Source organism: Scyliorhinus canicula, chromosome 10 (assembly GCF_902713615.1).
Source record: "Scyliorhinus canicula chromosome 10, sScyCan1.1, whole genome shotgun sequence".
NCBI classification, from domain to species: domain Eukaryota; kingdom Metazoa; phylum Chordata; class Chondrichthyes; order Carcharhiniformes; family Scyliorhinidae; genus Scyliorhinus; species Scyliorhinus canicula.
Window position 1 is genome coordinate 175,655,181 of NC_052155.1, and position 8,977 is coordinate 175,664,157.

Consider the following 8,977-nt stretch of genomic DNA (forward strand, 5'->3'; position numbering starts at 1 on the left):
CATCGAGTCTGCACTGGCCCTTGGAAAGAGCACCTTACTTAAGCCCACATCTCCACCCTATCCCCGTAACCCCACCTTTTTGGACACTAAGGGTAATTTTGCAAGGCCAATCTACTTAACCCGCGAGTCTTTGGACTGTGGGAGGAAACCGGAGCACCCGGAGGAAATCCACGCACACACAGGGAGAATGTGCAGACTCCACACATTCACCCAAGCCGAAATCGAACCTGAGACCCTGAAGCTGGGAAGCAGCAGTGCTAACCATTGTGCTACCGTGCTGCCCTTAGGGGAGAGAATTAAAAAATAAAACTAAGCAGAGAATTAGGGAGGAAATTAAACTGCCATTTTAAACTTAATTCATTTTAATAAAAAAACTGCATTTATTTGAAAACAATTCCCAAATATATTGTAAAATGATACACATATAATATAAAATATCCCAATGGTTTACATAAATTGCATAATTAACCAACATAGTCAAAGATGATTGAATATCTGAAGATCATCCGCCATGTACAAGCAAGTTCACAACAATGGAATGAGTGAAGTGCCCAAGGGCTCAGAATCCCTGCAAGAATTCAGCCCCTTCTGGAGGGGGGATGGGTGAAATTGTCATTTTAAAGATTGCTTACACTCTAGTTATTTCAATATTTGAATGGATGGAGGATCTACCCACAGACAATTCATCGTATGATTGGATGCATTTCACCAACTATCACAACAAGCTATTACTTTAATTTCTGTTCCAGTAAAACAGGCGTCTGGATATAATCGCGCTATCTTTTCTGTCAAGTGGTACAAAATTCTGCAACCATTGATGTAGTGTAGCCTATGTTCTATTTTGGATCGTGAATAGAAGGAAATAACAGGACGGTGAGCTCCTGGGCTAAGTGGAACTCAGCAAACACATTTGGTAAGAATGTATTTTACCACATAAGCATTCGCGACAGCATAATGATAGCCATAGCTACCAATTAGAACTTGCTGCATCAAAGCCGGAGGCAGGGTCACAGTTAGGAACTTCCCATCAAGCAATTGCCTGGAATTTTCATGTGGGTTTTTCAGTGGGTGATTAACCAAGCTCCCCAGGGAAATGGCATTGAAAACCAAAAATGTCACTGCACTTGCTTCCAACCTACCTTAACATAGTCCGAATATGTTGTCCTAAAGCTTCTTTTCCCCACTTGCTGCCCAACAAGGTCACCGTAGATGTGCTATGAACTTGAGTCATTGGTCCTTCTGTCCCATGTGTTAGGACCTCAGTGACATGATCCATAAGTGGCACAGTAGCACAGTGGTTATCATTATTGTTTCACAGCGCCAGGGTCCAAGTTTCGATTCCCGGCTTGGGTCCATGTCTGTGTGGAGTCTGCACATTCTCCCTGTGTCTGCGTGGGTTTCCTCCAGGTGCTCCGGTTTCCTCCCACAAGTCCCAAAAGGTGTGCTTGGTCGGTGAATTGGACATTCTGAATTCTCCCTCTGTGTACCTGAACAGGCGCCGGAGTGTGGCGACTAGGGGCTCTTCACAGTAACTTCATTGCAGTGTTAATGTAAGCCTACCTGTACAATAGTAAAGATTATTAAAGTGTCAGGTCATCTTCTGCATGTAGGCTGATAATTCCCACTCCATCACCAGCTTTGACCCAATTGTCGCCACTGTGCTGTCGGCTCGTCTGTCAAATCACGGATGAGCCACAATGTTCTCAACCTACCCCGTGATGGAAGCCTGCCAACACCATAACTTTGTCCTTGATTTCAAGGCCCCTTCCTCAGCTGATACCACAGACTGAGCAAAATGCTATACAACCTTGATTCCGATCAAAATGTTAAACCTTACCAGACCATCTTGTTCAATCTCTACCTTTACTTCAACCTCACTGCTTCTGAAAACCACATGATCATATTTGTTATTGACACTGAACTTTCCCAGCATGCCCATCGCCAGATTTTGAGCAAAATTCCAACTCCTCCAAAATAGCACCAAGCAAAAGCTTTGTGCATTAAGTTGAATGTACCCATCAGCTTGTCCCAGCTAAAGGACACAGAGTGATAGACAACTGGAAAAAGATACAAAGGACATTAAAAACAGAGAAAGGATCAGACAGTGGTAAAAGCAAAGAACCAGAAACGAGAATTGGAGAAAGACATAATTGGGGTAGCACGTGGCGCAATGGTTGGCACTGCTGTCTCATGGCACCGAGGACCCGGGTTTGATCCCAACCCCGGGTCACTGTCCGTGTGGAGTTTGCACACTCTCCCCATTTCTGCGTGGGTTTCACTCCCACAACCCAAAGATATGCAGGATAGGTGGATTGGCCACGCTAAATTGCCCCTTAATTGGGAAAAAAAAGAATTGGGTACTCCTAAATTTATCTATTAAAAAAAAAATTTAGTGTACCCAATTAATTTTTTTCCAATTAAGGGGCAATTTAGCGTGGCCAATCCACCTAACCAGCACATCTTTGGGTTGCGGGGGTGAAACCCACACAGACACGGGGCGAATGTGCAAACTTCACACGGACAGTGTCCCAGGGCTGGGATTCGAACCCCGGACCCAGTGCTAACCATTGTGCCACGTGCCGCCTCTAAATTTATTTTATAAAAATGGAGAACGACATCAGAAGATCGAGAGAAGCTTCCAGACAGAGGGGGTTCAAAAACAGACGATAACCTCTGACATAATGACTACACATGGGAGACCAACGATTTGTTGATAGTGATTTATCAGAAAAACATAGGAACTAACCAAACCATGTATCAATGCAATGGAATTAAAATTATCAGTGACTTGCATCCTTACTTCCCCTATAAAAAGGCGTATGAACCTCTGCTGCTAAAAAGAATCATTTTCCATATGACTGGAATAACCTTTTTAATCATTACAGTGTGGGGTTTTGTGGGTGGCCTGGTGGGATCAGAATTTGAAGCTCATTTTCTTGTTGTGTTTTGCAGGGGTGTGAAACAGGAAGCAAAATAAAACTGAAAGAGTCAATATATTCTAATGCTTATTTCAAATTTAAGATGCGTTCAACATGGAAAACTGAAAATTTTCTGTTCCACTGTCGTTCCAGAGAAAACGGATTGACATTAAATGCAGAACATTCTGATGGTAACATGTGTAATCATGAGAACATAATGTTGGCAGGTATCATGGGGTCATTTTTTTTACCTACAATATAAAGGCTGCTGCAAAATCAAATGATCAAACCAAGAGTGAAATGGTTTTACATTTCACCCACAGGGGCCTCACGGTAGCATGGTGGTTAGCATCAATGCTTCACAGCTCCAGGGTCCCAGGTTCGATTCCCGGCTGGGTCACTGTCTGTGTGGAGTCTGCACATCCTCCCTGTGTGTGCGTGGGTTTCCTCCGGGTGCTCCGGTTTCCTCCCACAGTCCAAAGATGTGCGGGTTAGGTGGATTGGCCATGCTAAATTACCCGTAGTGTAAGGTTAATGGGGGGATTGTTGGGTTACGGGTATACGGGTTACGTGGGTTTAAAGTAGGGTGATCATTGTTCGGCACAACATCGAGGGCCGAAGGGCCTGTTCTGTGCTGTACTGTTCTATGTTCTATTTAAAGCATCAAGGCGTCAAAGTTAATAATGTGAGGATGGTTTAAGCACGTCGCAGACTATCTGCAAGAGTACCCCAACTTGGAACACCAATTTATGGGGTTATATAGTTTTGTTTTCAGAGTGGGGCAGCATGGTAGCACAGTGGTTAGCACAGTAGCATAGTGCTTAGCACTGTTGCTTCACAGCGCCAGGGCTCCAGGTTCGATTCCCGACTGGGGTCACTGTCTGTACAGAGTCTGCACATTCTCCCCGTGTCTGCCTGGGTTTCCACTGAGTGCTCCGGTTTCCTCCTATAAATCCCGAAAGATGTGCTGTTAGGTGATTTGGACATTCTGAATTCACCCTCTGTGCACCCAAACAGGTGCCGAATGTGGCGACGAGCGGCTTTTCACAGTGTTAATGTAAGCCTACTTGTGAAAGTAAAGATTATTAAAAATTAAAAGAAGAGAGAGAAAGCCCTTGCCCTGAGTGTCCAGGATTTGAAACTTCTTGGGCCTCTGTAAATCATTCCTCTCGAGTAGGACCCAATCACCACCTGTTACTGGGCAGAATACGGCCTTTTGGCCAATTCATTAGCCATCAGCCAACCAAGTGGATCAAGTCCCACCCCATCTCTTGGGTGCAGAATTATCTGGACCTTCCTGTCCAACACCAGCAGCATCGTATACAAAGTTGCAACTTCTTCAATTCCTCCTCTCTGCTGCTTGGCTTAAAGATCGTAAATCTTAGAATTTACAGTGCAGAAGGAGGCCATTCGGCCCATCGGGTCTGCACTGGCACCCACACATCTTACCTTTCCCCCTAATCCAATAACCCCAACTAACCCTTTTGGACTCCAAGACCAATTTAGCATGGTCAATCTACCTAACCTGCACGTCTTTGGACTGTGGGAGGAAACCAGAGCACCCGGAGTAAACCCACGCAGACACGGGGAGAACGTGCAGACTCCGCACAGACAGTGACCCAAGCCGGGAATCGAACCTGGGACCCTGGAGCTGTGAAGCAACTGTGCTGGCCACTGTGCTACCGTGCTGCCCATGTGAGTGGATCAAAATGACACCAGCATAAATAAAGAATGGGGAAATAAGAGAATCGACAGGAAGTACCCGTCCATACCTTTGTGATTCAATGAGAAAAGTTCAGAGCCCGTTTTAGGACCTATTTAGGCGATGAGAAAGGCCCGGCTTCAATGGCATTTTGGGGGGTTTTTTGGCCTCGGTCAGGAACGCCCCGTTCAGTGGCACTTTAGTCATTAGCTCAGTTACCAGTACAGGAAGGCAACTCGCAGATCAGGGCACAATTTTTAAAGGCAGCTCCGATCCTTCAACCCTCCTCAGTGACCCCACTGTGGCCTCCAGACTCTGCATCCCCCACTGCACCAACATCCAGGGTCCTTGAGCCCCCCTCACCCCACCTCGTATGGGCAAGTCACCCAGGGGTCCAACCACTGGTACGGGCAACCTGGCACTATGGCAGTGCCAGGCTGTTAGTGCCTTGGTGCCAGGAGTGCCAGGGTACCACCCTGTCCAATGCCCGGCCATCCAGGGGTCTCTAGTGGCCTGGGAAACCCCTCCAGACATTGTTATGCCTGGTCCAAGTTTGTGCCCTGGTGAGGTCTCCCAGGCTCATTTAAATATGCATATGTGGATCTCGCCGAGTGAGGGCAAGATCCAGATTGCAATGTCTCAAGAGGTTTGATTGAATCACATGAGATGTCTCAAGCGTCGTGAATCTCGCAACAGGCCTTTTTCAAGATTAACAGTTTTGTGCGACGCCCCGTCAGGCGCAACATGGCCGGTAAATTGCACCCCTTGATTCTAGACATTAGCATGTGCATACCTAATTAATCTCCCAATCATCTAGGTAAACTGTTTCTACTAAAAAGCTATTCACATCTGATTCTATCTAAAGGCCTTCTAATCTTGTTACTGGGAGAGACGCAAGTCATCTGGCCTTTTGAATACTGGCTACTGCTGTCGCTGGGCAGATTTGTACCTGTAGCTGGGCAGGTAGCATCCTATTGTATCTTGTTAAATGGCTATTGCTGTCACTAGGCACTGCCAAAATCTAAAAAGTTATTTAAACTATATAAATAAATATATAAGCAGCAGGGATGTGAAATTGGCTCTGAGCACCCAAGCTAAGGAAGGTAATAAAATTGCAAATCCTTGAGCCTTGTTCAAGGATTACTTACACATGCATGGTTGGGGAAAGAGATTGGCATTGATCTTGGCTTGGATATCCTCTATGATGAGATGGATGCTTGGTAATCACTGGGCTGAATATTCCTGTTTGTTTCATTATCCCACTGGTCTAAATTCAGGGTCAGGAACTCTGAAGCGGCCAATTAAGAAGCCACTTCCAGTAGCCCCATCTAATTAAGCACAGTGAGCAGAGCCAAGGCCCAATCAGGGATCCTGCAATGATGTTCAACCACTAGCCCCACCAGGAGAGGTGGGCGCTGTTGATTTAAGTAATGTAACAGGGTGGCATCTCATGAGGGAGACGCCCTCTGAAGAGCTCATTCGTCTGCAGGATGCCCTATGTTGTGAGCCTCTGATATCCGCATCTCTACGGAGAGGGAAGGACTTAAAGGAGATCTCATTAGTCCCTTGGCCTGCCTCCAGCATGATGGCTTGGAGGTGTGATCGGGTCAGGGAGCTTCTCCAACATGTTATTCTCTAATTTTGCTCCCAGGCATACCTCCAAAGCTGTCCCTCCGGGACCAGGGAAATTCTGCCCAGCTATTCGGGCTCACATTCAAAATAGGTACTTGAAAAACCAATATGAGACAGGAGAATGAATGTGAGGAGAATGGAAAGGATGAAAAACTAATCATGTGGACTAGAGATGTGAAACACTCACCGTTAACATGAAGGTCAGAATGCTGTTAAATATCTTTAATTATCCATGCCTTTTTCTTCATTGCAAGAATGAAGCTATCGAAAATTAAGAATTTAAACCTGGGCAAGTGTGAAAAGAAATCAGCCAAGATTCCTTGGATATCGGTTTCTGTAGAATCAGTAATAAAATGTTTAATCTGATAGGACTTGGTTTAACCTTTAAAGTACCATCGATCCAGGCACTGTCCAACTCCAGGTCCCTTTGACTATTGTGCTTTTTGGCAGTGCTCTCTCCCAGTTTGACATGTTACATTTGGTCCGATCATGTCAGTGATGTAACTGTGTCAATGTTATTGTTTTTGGCTGGCTGGAACTCAAGTCAGCTTCCAGCCAACTATACCAATTTTATTTTTTGGAATATGTTCCAAAGTACACAGCTTTAAATAACCAACAGTGGATGAAGGTAGCAGAGAAGGTTAGTGCCAGGAAACCCATGATACAGACCTGGCTTCAACGCCTGAAGAAGTTTAAAGAAATGACCAGGGTTGCTAAGGTAAGATTTCTTACCCAGATTTCTTACTAGCTAGGGGCTTTTCACAGTAACTTCATTGAAGCCTACTCGTGACACTAAGCAATTATTATTATTATTATTATTATTATTGTGCTAAACCTTGCAATACCTGTAGCCTCAGCCCCCATAACACTTCCCTGTCCTGATTTCAACCATTCCCCATCCCCTCCAATCACTACAACATTCATTCCAGCCTCTTTGGGTCTTAATGTCACACTCTGCACCTGCTAATCTTCTCATCATTACTCCCTTCATTTCCTTGCACCTCTGTACCCTTTACACACTCCACCACTATTTTAACTTGACATACAAATCTTCAAAATATCTCACTGACTCTTCCAGGAAAAGCTGTCAACTAATAATGTGAATCAAGTGCAACCCGTTAAGGTCCTCTCCCCAGAGAGAAGAACATCATTCATTGAAGGAATTGGATGGGTCCGAGTTGTGGTGAGTGGCGAGGCTGGAGAACACATGCAGCACACCTCTTGACCATCTTACACTCTCACCTTCCCACTGAAATCTCACCGTTAAACATTGTACTCAAATGTGACAAACTGCAGCTGGCTTCAACAGGCACTCTTCTGTCTCAATCTTCAAGACTAAAAACTAATCCTTGCCTTTCTGCTAAAACAAACATATAGCAACGAGGGGGCAAGGGCAGCATTAATGAAGACACAGAATCACCTATAAAGCACCAATCAGAGGCTGACACAAGTAAAGGATCCATGAGATGGCTCTACACTGGCAGACCCACCAAGCACTGGTGTGCAGGAGTTTGGAGAAGGGGAAAGAATGGCCCAGGAAGCAGCTTGCCAGAGTGAGAATTTGCATCCCAAGCCCTGTTGCAGACAGACGGAATGGATGAAAACTTTGAGAGCCTACATAACAAGGATAATCGCTATACACTAGCTCCTTCGAACTGCGCTGGGCAGCTGCCACACACCACAGCACCGAACAGAACATGGAAGCCCCCAGTTCCAGCTTGTGTGCAGCTGTCTAGCACAAAATTGGGATCATTTATTCAGACATGGGGCAATTATCAAACTCAATGAGCAGGGTCCGGAGGAGGTTCACAAGAATGATCCCTGGAATGAAGAGCTTCTCGTAGGAGGAACGGTTGAGGACTGGGTCTTTATTCGTTGGAGTTTAGAAAGATGAGGGGGGATCTTATAGAAACTTACAGGATACTGCCCCTGGATAGAGTGGATGTGGAGAGAATGTTTCCACTTGTAGGAAAAGCTAGAACCAGAGGACACAATCACAGACTAAAGGGACGATTCTTTAAAACAGAGATGAGGAGGAATTTCTTCAGCCAGAGGGTGGTGAATCTGTGGAACCCTTTGCCACAGAAGGCTGTGGAGGCCAAATCACTGAGCGTCTTTAAGACAGAGATCGATAGGTTCTTGATTAATAGAGGGATCAGGGGTTGTGGGGAGAAGGCAGGAGAATGTGGATGAGAGAAATATCAGACATGATTGAATCATACTCGATGGGCCGAGTGACCTAATTCTGCTCCTATGTCTTAAGACAGCTCTGATAGAATCACTGGAAACGTACCACTGCTGTCATTATTGCTCTGGGGTCGAGTATCTCCGCAGGCCATTGATCCATGAAGGAGATCATGGATAGGGGCTTCCAGTGTTTCATTCCACTCGTTCACTTTGCTCTCACGCAGAGCAATGGGCTGGTAGATATACCATCCCAATGGCAGTGGTATTGATTGCATGGAAAAGACGCATGCTGTCTTCTCCAAGGATGAAAGAATGCCTGCTCTCCTGCTGACTTCAGACCAATGCCTTTGTTATAGATCCCCAACATGATCAAACTCTGAGACACAGCAGAATTCAGTTCAGCCCTCAAGGGCAGGGCTGTTTAAGGTCACCTACTGCATCCAACTCCCATGTTTCAATGAATAATCAGCAATCTTCAACATTCCAGACTCCAGTGACAGTGCAACAGCCTCTTGGGGCCACTAAAATAGGTCAATGA